The sequence below is a fragment of the Rhinolophus hipposideros genome (genome assembly GCF_964194185.1).
Source record: "Rhinolophus hipposideros genome assembly, chromosome: 8".
Taxonomy (NCBI): Eukaryota; Metazoa; Chordata; class Mammalia; order Chiroptera; family Rhinolophidae; genus Rhinolophus; species Rhinolophus hipposideros.
The window spans coordinates 84,769,182-84,785,289 of record NC_138054.1 but is presented as its reverse complement, the minus strand read 5'-3'; the positions used below and the strand labels follow the sequence as shown (position 1 = coordinate 84,785,289).

The following is a 16,108-nucleotide window of genomic DNA, read 5'->3' as shown; positions in this document are numbered from 1 at the left end:
AAACTTTTCAGGCCAGAAAGGATTGGCATGAATATTCAAAGTGATGAAAATCAAGGACCTATACCCAAGACTACCCAGCAAGGCTATCATTTAGAATCGAAGGAGAGATAAAAGAGTTTCGTAGACAAGAAAAAGCTAAAGGAGTTCATCACCACCAAACCAGTATTACAAGAAATGTTGATGGGACAAAAGAATAAGGTAAAAAAAAAAGATCATAAACATGAATAATAAAATGGTAACAACTACATATCTATCAATAATCACTTCAAATGTAAATGGATTAAATGCTCCAATCAAAAGACAAAAGGTGGATGAACAGATGAGAAAACAAGACCCATACATATGCTGTCTACAAGAGGACATTTCATAATGATAAAGGGATCAATTCAAGAAGAAGATATAACCCTTGCAAACATTTATGCACCCAACATAGGAACACCTAAATATATAAAGCAAATACTGACAGACATAAAGGGAGAGATCGACAGTAATACAGAAATTGCAGGGGACTTTAACACCCCATTGACATCAATGGATACATCATCCAGACAGAAAATCAACAAGGAAACAGTGGCCTTAAATGACACATTAGACCAGGTGGACTTAACTGACATTGTTAGAGCACTGCACCCTCAAACAACAGAATATACATTCTCCTTGAGTGAACGTGGAACATTTTCTAGGATACACCATATGTTAGGCCACAAAACAAGTCTCAATAAATTTAAGAACACTGAAATCATTTCAAGCATTTTCTCCAATTATAATGATATGAAACTAGAAACCAATTACAAGAAGAAAACTGAAAAACACACAAACACATGGAGGCTAAATAACACGCAACTAAGCAGTGAATGGGTTAACAATGAGATCAAGGAAGAAATCAAAAGATATATTGAGAAAAATGAAAACGAAAATACTAACAACCCAAAATCTATGAGACACAGTCAAAGAAGTTCTAAGAGGAGAATTCATAGCAATAAGGTCTACCTCAAAAACAAAAACAAAAGAAAAAGAAAAAGGAAAAAAGAAAACCTCAAATAAACTATCTAAACTTACACCTAAAGGAACCATAAAAACAAGAACAAACAAAGCCGAAAGTGAATAGAAGGAAGGAAATAATAAAGATCAGAGCAGAAATAAGTGAAATACAGTCTAAAAAAAAAAAAAAAACAGAAAAGATCAATGAAACCAAGAGCTGGTTCTTTGAAAAGATAAATAAAATTGATAAACCTTTAACCAGACTCATCAAGTTTAAAAAGAGAGGGAGAAGAGCCAAATAAATGTAATTAGGAATGAAAAAGAAGTAACAACTGACACCAGAAAAATACAAAGAATCATAAGAAAATACTATGAATAAATTGGACAATCTGGAAGAAATGGATAAATTTCTAGAAATATATAATCTTCCAGGACTCAGTCAAGAAGAAACAGAAAATCTGAACAGATTAATAACTACTAACGAAATCAAATCAGTAATCCAAAAAAAATCCTGGTCCAAATGGCTTCACAAATGAAGCCATTCAAAGAAGAATTAACACCTATCCATCTCACACTATTCCAGAAAATTCAAGAGGAGGGAAAGATCCTAAGCTCATTTTATGAGGTCAGCATTACCCTGATTCCAAAACCAGATCAAGACATGAGTAAAAAAAAAAAATTACAGGCCAATATACCTGATGAACATAGATGCAAAAATCCTCAACAAAATACTAGCAAACTGAATTCAGCAATACATTAAAAAGATAATACACCATGATCAAGTGGGCTTTATTCTTGGGATGCAAGGTTGGTTCAACATCCACAAATCAACTAACGTGAAACACCCCATAAACAAAATGAAGAATAAAACTCGTATGATCAAATCAGTACATGCAGAAAAAGCATTTGACAAAATCCAGCATTCATTTATGATTAAAAAAAAAAAAAACCTCTCAGCAAAGTGGAAATAGAGGGAACATACCTCAATATAGTAAAAGCCATACATGACAAACCCACAGCTAACATCATACTCAACAGGGAAAAGCTAAAAGTATTCCCCTTAAGATCAGGAACACAGGATGTCCACTTTCACCACTTTTATTCAACATAGTATTGGAATTCCTAACCACAGTAATCAGATAAGAAAAAGAAATAAAAGGCATCCAAATTGTAAAAGTAAAACTCAAAAATCCAAAAAGTAAAACTCATTATTTGCAGAGGACATACCCTGTTTCCCCGAAAATAAGACCTAGCCAGACAATCAGCTCTAACACATGTTTTGGAGCAAAAATTAATATAAGACCTGACATTATATTATATTACATTATATTACATTATATTATATTATATATATTATATTAAGACCTGGTATATTATGTTATATTACATTGTATTACATTATATTACATTATATTATATTATATTATATTATATATTAGACCCAGTCTTATGTTATAGTAAAACAAGACTGGGTCTTATATTAATTTTTGCTCCAAAAGACGCATTAGAGCTGATTGTCCAGCTAGGTCTTATTTTCGGGGAAATACGGTACTGTATAGAGAGAACCATGAAGATTCCACCAAAGAACTATTAGAACTGATAAATGAATTCAGTAAAGTAGCAGGATACAAAATTAATATCCAGAAATCAGTTGCATTTTTATACACCAATAATGAATTATCAGAAAGAAATTAAGAAAACAATCCCATTTACAATAACATCAAATAAACAAATATATAAAATACCTAGGAATAAATTTAACCAAGGAGGTAAAGACCTGTGTCAGAAAATTATAAGATATTGAAGAAAGAAACTGAAGAACATACAAATAAATGGAAGCATATACCATGCTCATGGATAGGAAGAATTATTAACATCTTTAAAATGTCCATACTATCCAAAGCCAGTCTATAGATTCAATGCAATCCCTATCAAGATACCAAAGGCATTTTTCACAGAACTAGAACAAAGAATCCTAAAATGTACATAGAATTAAAAACCCTGAATAGACACAGCAATCTTGAAAAAGAAGAACAAGTTTGTAGGCATCGTACTACCTGATATTAAACTATATTACAAGGCAATAGTCATCAAAACAGCCTGTACTAGTATAGAAACAGATACATAAATCAGTGGAACAGAAATAAAGAGCTCAGAAATAAATTTATGTCTATATGGTCAATTAATCTATTACAAAGGAGGCAAGAATATACAATTGGACAAAGACAGTATCTTCAATAAATGGTATTGGAAAAACTGGATATGTACAAAAAATTAAAGTAGACCACTTTCTTATACCACACACAAGAATAAACTCAAAATGGATTAAAGACTTAAATGTAAGACCCCAAACCATAAAACTCCTGGAAGAAGATATAGGCAGTAAACTCTCGAACATTGCTGTTAGTGATATTTTTTCTGATCTATCTCTTTGGGCAAGGGAAACAAAAGTAAAAATTTAAAAATAGGACTACGTCAAACTAAAAAGTTTTGGATAGCAAAGGAAACCATCAGCAAAATGAAACAGCCTACTGAATGGGAGAAGATATTTGCCAATGATAAATCTGATGAGGGGTTAATATCCAAAACTTATAAAGAACTCACTCAACTCAACACCAAAAAGACAAACAGACAACCAAACAAACTGAATTTAAAAATGGACAGAGGGCCCGCCCGGTGGCTCAGGCGGTTGGAGCTCCATGCTCCTAACTCCGAAGGCTGCCGGTTCGATTCCCACATGGGCCAGTGGGCTCTCAACCACAAGGTTGCCAGTTCAATTCCTCGAGTACAGCACGGGATGGTGGGCAGCATTCTCTGCAACTAGGATTGAACACACCACCTTGAGCTGAGCTGCCGCTGAGCTCCCAAATGGCTCCGTTGGTTGGAGCGCGTCCTCTTAACCACAAGGTTGCCAGTTCGATTCCTCGCGTCCCGCAAGGGATGGTGAGCTGCACCCCCTGCAACCAGCAACGACAACTGGGCTTGGAGCTGAGCTGTGCCCTCCACAACTGAGACTGAAAGGACAACTTGATGCTGAATGGTAACTTCCACAACTAAGATTGAAAGGACAACAACTTGACTTGCTAAAGTCCCGGAAGTACACAATGTTCCCCAATAAAGTCCTGTTCCCCTTCCCTTAAAGAAAATTTCTTCCCTTAAAGAAAATCTTCCCTTAAAGATTTTAAAGATTTAAAATCTTTAAAAAAAAAATGTGGGCAAAAATAATACCTACCTCATAGAGTCACTGTGAAGATTAAATGCTTTGACATATGTAAACTCTTGGAAAAGTATAAGGCATATAGTAAATACTCAAATGTTTTTTACACTTTGCTTTACATTTCTATTTGCAGAAGTTATGGTTAAAGTAAAACATTTTAAACAAGCCAGTAGTGAAAATAAATGTTTTACCATATATACCAACTTTATACCAGATGTGTTTACTAAAGTTTCCTTTAAAGTAAGCAGTTATATATTCTAAACAAATTAAATGAACAAATGTTTTTAATAAGCACAAAAAATGTAAACATACTCAGCTTTATTTCAAACTGGTTAGCAAAACAGTGTGCCCTATATTATCATTTTAATGTCAAGTAATCATCCCACAATTTGAAATCTCACGCTGTTATCTCTAAAATTTCCTAAAACTATCTTTCATCATGTAAAAAGTCTGAATTTCTTGATTTCCAAATGATATTACAATCTCTAGTTCCATTTTGATAGTTTGTTGCTGTTACTTTGTACAAATAATACTTCTGCCTTCTGAGTGGAGAACACTCTGTAGATAAAAACATTTTCTTTTAAATTTGCAGAATGCAAACAATTTTCCAACTATGATCCTTTACAAAGAATTAGTATAGAAACTATATTAACTGACAAAGTAACTAAACCTAGGCATTTTATTTGTACTAATGCTTATCTGCTTATATTAGAAGAGAAAAAAATCTTCTCTTATTTTCCTCCAAAATGACCCATAGTTAATTTCTTGACTAAAGTATCATCATTCAAAAAGTCTAACAGAAAAAAGGCTTTGCTTAAAATCAGCTTAGCCACAAATTCTGTTTACATCAATTTTTATAAAATGCAGCAGTACCTGAGGGAACCTGAGAGTTACATTTTTAAGTGTTTATTTTAATTTTATAAAGAAAAGCCTACTTAACTGAAACAGATGAGCGTAATTATATTACTTCCTATTTACATAGTGCTATGGCCACAACAAGGACTTACCTGTAAACTTAAAGAATTGAAGCAAAAAGTGTTTTTTCAGATTCCAAACAAAACAATTGCACCAAATTCTGCAAATGTTTGCTGCCTACCAAAATCTGATTTAAAAAGAAATACAAAATCATATGTATATGCCATAGGTGGCGGGGCGGGGGGCGGGGGAGAAGGCTAAGGATTGTGGTATACTCAGGGGTGCAGAAACCAATCACCCTTGGATACTGTGGGAAGACTGTATACTTAATGCCACTGAATTGTACACTTAAAAATGGCTCAATGGTTAATTTTATGTTACGTATATTTTACCATAATAAAAAAAGTATTATGACCCAGACCAACTTAAATTGAAGGATGACAATATTTTATTCTTAGGTAAAAACTAAGGACACAAATTCCAATTGGCAATTTCTGCTATTAACAGCAGAAATCCAAAGCTGAAAGCACAGCTGACTGGCACACTAATGTAATTCTATCTCCATCAGTTATGGATCAAAAAATATGAAAAATGGCACAAAAGAAAATTTAAGATCACACTGTCATTACTCCTATGGACAAACTGAAGTGCAAGAGCAAATTTTAAATTATTTTAAAGAACAAATTTCCGAAAATTTCCAACTTTATCTGTTATCAGTATTTTGATTTCTCAAATTCAGTTTAATTCTTCATGACTATATATTCCCCTTGGTTTCTACTACCTTTCTGGCCCCTCATTTTGACGCTTCCTTTATCCTTTCATACACTAAATGTGGAGGTGGCCCCTCAAATTCCAGTTTTGCCTTCTCTTTCCTTGCTACTTCTTCTCATTAGGCAAACACGTTTCAAATCAAACTGCTAAGAGAATGACTCACTGGATTGTGAGATCCTTGAGGTCACAGACTAATGTGTTCGTCTGATATGCCTGGCAAAAGGCAAATTCAATCAGACATGGTCAAAAGGATGGATGGATGGATGGATGGGCAGAAGGGGTGGATGGACAGATGGAAGGATGGACGAATCACTCCAAAACTCATCTCTAGGCCTGATTCTCCTAAACTACATCTCCCTATTTTCATATTTTCAATTGCCTCGTGGACAGCTGACACCAAATTCATATTGAACATTATTTCCTTTTCTTTTTTCTCCCACACCTAATGAGTTGTCAAATTTCTCTCACATTTACCGTTCTTCCCAATCCCTTTCACTGTTGCCCTTCAAGACCAAATCACCTCTTAATAAAACTACTGCAATACAGATAATTAGCTGGATTTCCCACTGCTCACTCCTTCCTTCTCCAATCTATCCTTTGTTTTGCTTCAGGATTAATCTTTATGGTGCAAACCTGGGTCAAAAGCTCTCAATTCCTCAATGCCTATTTCTTAGTATTCAAGGTCTTTAGCATTACATTTATTATTTTTAATTTTTTTATTGTAGTAAAGTATACATAAGTAACATTTTAATCATTTTTAAGTATACATTTTAATGGTATTAAGTGCATTCACATTGTACAACCCTCACTACTATTCATCTCCAGAACTTTTTCATCATCCCAAATAGAAACTCCATACCCATTAAACACTAATTCCCCATTATCTCCCCTCCCTTCGGCCCCAGGTAACCACTATTCTACTTTCTCTCTCTATGAATTGGACTAGTCTAGGTACCTCATCTAAGTGGACTCATACAGTGTTTGTCTACTGGTGACGGGCTTATTTCTCTTAGCATAATGTCCTCAAGGTTCATCCATGTTGTAGTATGTGCCAGAATTTCCTTCCTTTTTAAGGCTGAATAATATTCCATTATATGTATATAGACTACATTTTGTTTATCCATTCATTCACCGATGGGCATTGGGTTGTTTTCACGTTTTGGCTATTGTGAATACGCTACTTTGAACATTAAGCTACAAATACCTGTTTGAGCTCCTGCTATCAATTCTTTTGGCTATATGGGGGAGGGGGTGATAAAAATATACGGTGACTGCTGCTGCCGACTGCCATCCAAAGGAAAGACAGAGATCTTCAATATGGGAAGTGGCGCACTGAACCTTAGTAATAGCGTGTGACAAGTTTCAACTTGTTCAGTGCGATCAGTCAGGTGTGAGCTACAGCTGGGAAAATATGTTGTTTTTTTGTTTTTAGCTTTTAAAAATTTCTTTATTTTTATTTTTTTATTTTTTAAAATTTATTGGGGTGACATTTGTTAGTAAAATTAATAGATTTCAGGTGTACAATTCTGTATTACATCATCTATAAATCCCATTGTGTGTTCACCACCCAGAATCAGTTCTCCTTCCATCACCATATATTGGAGAAAATGTGTTTTAAAGTGGCCGTAAATCATGGATCACGAACAATACATTAACACAAAATTTTGTTTCAAACTGTAAAAAAAGTGCTAAAGAAACACACAAAATATTAAAATTAGCTTATGGTGATGCTTCAGTGGCCATGAAGACGGTTTACAAGTGTTTCAAGCGATTTCGTAACGGCTGTGAATCAACTGAAGATGAGGAGAGATCTAGACGTCCTCCAACATAAAAAACCCAAGAGAATGTTGAAAGAGTAAGCAAAATGATTTTGATCAAACAGGTGATTGACTATTAGGGAAATTTCTGAGCATATGAACATCTCTTATGGTTCCATTCAAAGCATTTTAACAAGAGATTTGAACATGAGGTAAGTGCAAAATTTGTTACACATATTTTGAATGTCGAACAAAAGCAACAGCGTTTGGCAATTTCGTTGGAGTTGTGCAATTCTGCTGCTTCAGATTCCAGCTTTTTAAGACACGTCATCACGGGAGAAGAAACTTCTCTATGGGTCTATGGTTTATGGTTATGATTCTGAGACCAAAGTTCAGAGTTCTCAATGGAAATTACCCAGTTCTCGTCAGAAAACAGCGCATCAAAGATCTAACATCAAGGTGATGTTACGAGTAATTGGATTTTTGACCTTGATGGAATTGTGTGATCTGAGTTTGTACCCAGGAATACTACAGCGAACTCTTAAATTATAAGGGCTTATTAGAGCGTTTAAGAAATGACGCACATAGGAAATGTCCTGAGAAATGGGCAAATGGCTTCATCTTCCATCATGACAACGCTCCATGTCACACATCACTTCTGGTATATGGCAATTTCTGTCAAATAAAAACATTACAGTGTGTCCTCTTCCACCTTATTCACCAAATCTGGTACTGTGGGACTTATGGCTCTTCCCCAAAGTCAAAATGACCATGAAAGGAAAACGTTTTGAATCGATTCAGAGCATTGAGGCAGCCATGACAGCGCAACTAAAGACACTCACCAAAGAGGACTTCCAGAACTGCTTCAGAAAGTGGCAAGAATGATGGGATAAGTGTGTTCGAAGTGAGGGGGATTAATGGCAATGTGTTTATTACTGTAATAAAGCTTTTTTAATTTAAACATTCACCATATTTTTTGATCACAGCTCATCTACCTAAAAGTAGATCTTATGGTAATTGTATGTTTAATTTTTTTGAGCAACTGTTCTACAGCTAGCATAGCATTTTAAAGTCTCCACAATCTGGGTCTAACCTCACTTTTTGTGTGCCTCTCCATACTCCAATCTAATCCTCTGTCATTTAGCCAAACTGAATCTTAATAGAGACTCTTCCTTCCTACCTCCATGATCCTTTGCCCTTGGTACTCTGGGATACAATTTGATATGTGTCAACTGGACTCCTTCCAGGCTGGCTTAAGCAACACCTACTCTAGAAAATCTTCCCTGATTTTTCCAACTAGAAGAAATCTTTTTCTGAATTCCCTTTATATTTCCTTCTCACTTTCTGCCATATATAATAATCAGGTACACACCTTTCTCAACAAATATGGGTTATATGTCTAATTCATGTATGTACTGCCTTCAGTAACTAGCAAGTAGTAGACAATGGATAAATGAATGGAATGGAGTAATGACAAAGGAATAAAGATAAAATATAATTCAAAATTTCCAGTCAAGTTGAGGGCTCAGATAAATTAATTTACTTATGATTACACAGCTTTGTAAAAAGAAAATTACTCCAGTTTTTAAAGAGACAGTACAAATTAGTCATTGAAATTAATTTAAAATCATCTGCAAAAAAATAACTATAACATGTTTCCTTACAGGGTATCTGGACCAATGAACAAAAAGGCAAGAAAAATTCAACAGACACTTGGGACCACGTAATGATTCAGAAAACTCATGAGGAACATCAACCCATAAGAGTAAAAAATAAAGTCCTACTTAATGTCATCGAAGGTTCTGCAACTTTAAGCAAAATAACATACAACAAAATCATTTTTACCATAGGCTAATTGATATAAACAAGAGTCAAGCTCCTGTGGCATCTCATCAAAATTATAAGGAAACAATGTGTGACAAAATGTCAAGGACCCGCTGTATATGCTGAATGACTGTTTGAGTGCCTAATATGTTAGCACTAAATGTGCCTACAAGGCACGAAAAATATTACATTCGAATTATACTACATGATATATCCTTTTTTAAGCTATTTGGCAGGAATTAATTAGCACAATATTTTAGGATATGACCTTTGACCTAATTGTGCAAGGACAACAATGGTTCAATGGTCGAACATACAGGAGATACTCTACAGAGCTGGAAAGGGTAGTTAAAGGGGGGAAAAAATGCCTTCTACCTAGGAAGATGAATGTCCCCGTTGCACAAATGAACGTGATATACATAAGAGGCAGTGAAACTATCCTGGCTAGGCTGCATGATGCGTGTTCTGGAAAAGAAGGCTGGAAACGTATAATGAAGGCCATATGGAAAGCTTCAAAAATAAGTAGCGGAGCTAGGAAATGAGTTACCACAGGTTCTTGATCAGAAACATTCAGATAGTAGTCCTTTAAGACTGGTCTGTCATAATACTGTCATCTCAATCTGAACCACTTCCAAAGAATACCAAGGAGGAAAACTCAAATAATAGCAGCCACTGTTTACTGAGTGCTTGCCATGTGTTAGGCATTTAGTGAAATATTTTACACATATGTCATGAGGTAGGAATTGTAATTTCCATTTTGAAAATGAAGGAGACTGAGATCACACAACTAGCAAATGCCAGAGCACTGGCAACAAGACCAGCTAAGAACTGTAACACTAATTCAGTCTGCCTTCGCCTCATAAAGTCATGAATCTAGAGTTATGGCCGCAAACATGATAAGGAACAGGAGAATCTGAGGGATACTGAGGAAGATAATACAGAACTACATGCGTGGCAGGACACAAGAGATAAAAAAGTGTGTAAAAAAAATGATTCCCAGTTTTACAGTCTATCAGACCAGCATAAAATTATTCTACCGACAGGAATGGCAACATTACCAAGGGAACTTGGCTGGTGGAGGCTTTTATCTTACGGGAGGAGAGAGACGAAATGATGGACTCCACAGTTGTGAACACGTGGACAGCTGAGTGAGAGGATATGCTCTATAAAGTCCCTGGAAAACCAACAGGTGTAAAACAAAGATCACACCTAGATGGATTCAAGAGACATCAGAGAAGTAGTGTCAAATGAAGCCATAAACAGCCCCAGTTTTTCAATCAAGGATAGAAAGAGAAGCACAGGGGCAAAAAGAAAACAGGGATTCCTGCTGCAGGACAGGAATGTCACCACACCATATGGAAGCTAGGAGGGAAGTTCCCCTTGTCCCAGTTTTAATATTCCATAAAAACAATGTAATAATACTGTTGAAGATTTGAGCGTTTACTATCTGCTAGGCAATGTGTGAAGAAGTTCACATGCATTTCCACATTGAATTGTCACATAACAGAGGCATCATTATCCTCATTTTATAGATGAAAAACCCCGAGACTTCGAGAAGCTAAGGTCCATACCTAAGGAAAGTAGCAGACCAGGATATGAGCCTGGGTCTACCGGGGGCCAAAGCCTATCTTAATTACCATGTTAAAATCACTGGTTAGCAAGCCAGCTCACGGAACACAGTAAACCATTAAGCTACCTGGTTTTAAACTGTGGTCGTATATACATAAAATTTGCCATTTTAACCATCTTTAAGTACGTAGTGCAGTGGCATTAAGTACACTTACATTGTGGTGCAATCCTCCCCACCAACCATCTTTGTCATCACCCCAAACTGAAACTCTACACCCATTACACACTAACTAACTCCTCATTCCCTCCTTTCCTCTGGCAACTACCCTTCTACTTTCTGTCCCTATGAATTGGACTACTCTAGGTACCTCACATAAGTGTAATCAAACAATATTTCTTCTTTTGTGTCAGGCTGATTTCGCCTAGCATAATGCCTTCAAGATTTCATTACCATTAGGTTAATTTTAAGTTAAATGAAATGTGAAATTCTAACCCACCTGTCATTATGCATCTCTATGGGGAATTATATTCCCAAATTCCATTATGATTTATGAAACACACTTTTGGAATAGAGAACTAACTACAGTTACTCAGAAAGAGGGGAGAGGGGAGGAAGATAGACAAATCAAAATCTGAAGGACCCACCGGAATGTAAAAGTTCAGATTCAATAATAAAGAAGAGAGCAGCTTGGTTGATCCTGACTAGACCAAAAAATCTCTTTGGAAAGATGTTATTACATATCTCAAAACAAAAACTAAGAAAGTGGTCCCAAAGAACATACTGCAAACACAATACTGCTTGATCCCAAGACAAGACAAAACATTGCTCCTTTCGGGAAAGAGATAGCAAGAGTACTAGTAAAAAGGTTTTTTAAAAAAATACTGAAATAGGATAAATTTCACTTTCTTTGACTTCCATTTGAAAAGCCAGCAGATGGGAGAGGCACATTTAGTAAAAACTGTATTGATAAATTCACACTTAACATTAATCTTTTTCTAAACAATACATTCTGGAAAAAATTTCTTGTTCTCCAAATAGCAACGCAAATTAAACATTTAAAATGAGAATAAAGGAAACAAATCTGAAGAGTATGCCATAGTAGTGAATTCCCTAGAGTAGTTGAAATAAAAAGTAGCCTAAATATGAAATATTCTAAGGGAATATTATTAGCTAAAACTAAAACTTGTTTGACTTTAGAGAAATTAAGTGAACTACCTCAAATCTATATGTTACAAGTAGAGAAAATAAGTTACTAAGTTACTGTCCAGAGTAATCAAATTTTCCAACTAACTATTGCTTTATATAATGGCTATACATTTATCAGATTTACACACATACACACACGCATCAAAGCACCGCAAGATAGCAAAACACAGAAGAGCAACACGGGAAAAAATTAAGCGAAAATTTGGGATAAAACTTTACAAAGTAAAAAGTAGGATTTAATATAAGAAAAATCAGAATTTGAGGTAAATTTGCTTTCCAATACATGCATAAGTAAGGAAATGCAAAATTGAAGTATAGGAGTACCACTAAGTCACAATTTTACAAGCCATTTAGAAGAATGTCAGAAGAAACAATTTTTTAAATAAGCTATATTATGAACTTAATACTGGACAATTTTAAAATGCCATGTCTGTCGGTCATATCCTTCTACATGTAGCAACGTGTCATAATATAGAAAATGAACAAACATATCACCTTCACTTTTCTGTCAACCACAACCTTAAAGCACTCGTTTTCAGTGAAGACACAGATTGTATGTGTTCAATTAATACTGCACCACTTAAAGAGTCTACTTAATCCCAAACTCATAAAATTTTTGGAATATAGATGCCAACATGAAAATTAATTATAAAACTACCAAAGCACAAAGATGAGGAACTTGTGCTGGGATACAAAAGTTCAGTACAAGAGATGTTAAGCAACCTCAATACACATAGTAATAGACTCTATAAAATAGTTTAGTGCTGGCTTAACCTGTCAGCTTCACCCAGAAAGGAAAGGGACCTTCTCACTTTACTTATTATTGGGAGAAAGGAGACAGTAGCAATAACCCACTTACAAACAACATCCTAAGCAACTAACAACTAAACATTAACTAAATGTGATGAAATTAAAAATCATGCAGTACTTCATGTGCCAGTTTACAAAACAAAAACAAAAGCATCGTCATTTTAAAGTTACCAACACTCAGTAATCTCAGATATTTTAATTGCAGCTGTAATGGTTGTGTTAGCTGCCTGTGTGTATGACTCACTCTCAGAAAGGTTCTCCCAAGACTCTTGGATTTTTGAGAATGCAAAACCATAACTGGGGCATACTGTGTGGGAAGTGTCATGACAGGGAATGAATAAAAGGAGAAAAGAACTCATCATAGAATTTTTTTAAGTTTTTGTAAAAAGCAAATCACTCACAAAAAGGCAGATTTTTCTGCAGAATAATAGGAAAGATTGGGGAAAGCTATCCTGGCACTGAGAAGCCTCTTGACTCTCTCGGTTGGATTCAGTGCACTTCCTACACTGTACTATACAGTGCTTAACTGGTTTCCTTGTCTGGCTCCCCAACCAGACTGGAGGCAACTTGAGACAAAAGCTGTCTTGTCTTAGAATCCTAAGTACCTGCTTCCCAACATGCCCAACACAGAGAGTCCTAGGTAGGTGTTTTCGTAATATTGATTACTACTGAACAATCAATCTTACACTGTTTACCTTTCATTTCACAAAGCACTTTCACAAACATCACCTCTTTTGATCCACGTAACAATCCTATGAAGTGGGAAGAGCATTATTAAGCAAATGGCTTCTGGTTTTATAAAGAGTTGTTAATTCACTGACCTAAACAACCCTGAAATCACAAAGATAATCATGTATTTGTTCATCTTTGCGAGAACTTCTCCTTGGGACCTCAATGTTACTGGAAAACTCAAGAGTTTTTGCTAGCATTTTTTTGTGCTTGCTTCTTAATAGATAGGAATCACACAGCTCTGAATTTTACAGAAGGGTTTTAACTACATAAAGCAGTATTTTGGCCAAAGGCTCTTCTTGAAATCAGACATTAAGAAGCATCCTAAGCTATTTTTCCTGAGCCTGTTCTTTTTGTGACTCTGGGAAGGTAAGAAATACAAAAGGCAAAATGCTCAAGAGTGAATGATGTCATTGTCATCAAGTTGCATCAATACTTGATGATGATTTAGCACAACAATGCAACACATTATGCCAAGAAGCAAAATGTCAAACCACTAGGATTTTACTGTATTAATTTCACGACTCTTTATTATTAGGAAATTGAAATATAGAGTGGCTCTCCAATTTTCTATAATAGAGTTGTTGGTTCAGGTTTACGTATGTCATTAGCTAAAGCACTAAGAAAAATCTACAAATCTCATGGAAATGGAGTTAAAAAAGGAAAAAAACGGTCAAAGAATTAGTTAATATTAAACTAAACGGTTGTCGTTTTATCAACTGAAAGCTTTTTGAAGTAGACAAAACACCAGTGGGTCAATGTAGATTGAGTAATGTATTTACACCAGGCTTCTCAAAAGCAAACAGTTACAGGGTATGAAATGACAACATACAAATGAAAGGACACCCACTCAGATTATACACGGGAATATGCTCAAAGTTAGGAATTTGACACTGAGCATCACTATTCTCTGTAAAATCTACGGACTGTGTTTTAAATGTTCAATTCTAAATGATGGTACTGCCTCCCAAATTTTCCTTGTCCTATGATGTCATTATTCCTAATCACAAGCAAAAAAAAAATTTAAGTTACGAAAGAAAGGCACTGGTGTGTCCAACTCAAAGCCATCACCTCTCCAATTCCCCACAGCACAATGTCAACTGAAGCCATCGTTCCTCAAAAAACAAAAGACTATAAGGCTTCAAATTCCCTTCTCGAGAGAAACTATGAGTCTCTAAATTAGCCTTTAAACAACAAAAAGTTCTTAAAAAGGCCCAACGAGCATAGCACCAGGTCCTTGCCAGCAAATGAGAACTGTCTGAATCTGCATCCAGAAGAATCAGCACCCTACCACAGAAAAGTCCAAAAGGCTTTGGCAATGAAGAAATGAAGCTTTCATTTTCCTGATAAAACGTGGGAGGTGGTAGTACCGACAAAAAAGCAAGGGGCTATCCCGAATCTTAACGATCCAAAAGGTTTCAAACGTACGAGGGCTCCGTTCGCCCCGAAGTTACTCTGCAGAGACTATCGAGATGCCACAATGTTTCCTTCATCGACACACGCGTTCCCACCCCCCTCGGTTCCTGGTGCAAACGACTCTCACCGGGCCTCCACGGCCACAACGTGGGTCGCGCTCCCAAACCAGGGAGATCCCCCGGCCCCACTTCGCTGGGGGAAACGCTCAATAAGCTACGGGATCAGGAAAGGCTGCTCGTCTGTTATTTTCTAGGCCAATTCCAAAATCCTTCCTTGGCGGCGGCCGCTTCCGAGACGCGGGCCCCTCGCCGCAGCCCCAATCTGGGAAGCACCGGACTCCGGCTTCTCGCTCGCACGGCGTTCAAGATTCGCGGGCTGGTGAAAGGTTACCTGACATCCCCACGGCCATCGACGCCCTGGTCACACACCCGTTCGTGGCCCCGCGGAGGGGACGAGAACCGCCTCGCTGAGAAAAGGAGCCGGGTTCACTCCCACCCCAAGCGCCGGCTGCAAAGGGGCTCGCTCCTCCCTGCCCAACCCAGGCAGGCAGAGGACGGCGACAGCCAGGTGTGCAGGCCAGCCGGCACCGACCACGGCGTGGGGGCAGGGCCTGCGCCGGACCCCGGGCGCCCACTGCCCGCTGTGGGCCCGGGGCATAAAGGGCAAGAGGCGCCAGCTGCCTGCCGCGGCCCCGGGAGGGGGAGAGACCTCACCTGGCCCAGCCCGCGCCACGCTCTCGGGTTAGCTCTGCTGACGACAATGGTGAGGCAGCCGGGACAGGGCCAGAGCAGAGGCGCCCCGCCTCAGGCCGCGCTTGCCGCACTCAGGGGTCCTCACAGCTGGCGGGACCCCGAGCCTCCTGGAGCCGCCATCTTCCTGCACTCAAACGCCGCCGCCGCCGCTGCTGCTCCG

General features: G+C 37.3%; 1 protein-coding gene across 1 annotated transcript in view; it reads right to left on the bottom strand.

The window, feature by feature from the left end:
* FBXO42 (F-box protein 42) overlaps window positions 1–16,108 on the bottom strand; it is a 78,040-nt gene extending 61,932 nt beyond the window's left edge. The window contains exon 1 of the mRNA XM_081056146.1: window positions 15,910–16,108. The gene's annotated coding sequence lies outside the window, so the exon portion shown is untranslated. The remainder of the gene's footprint in view (window positions 1–15,909) is intronic.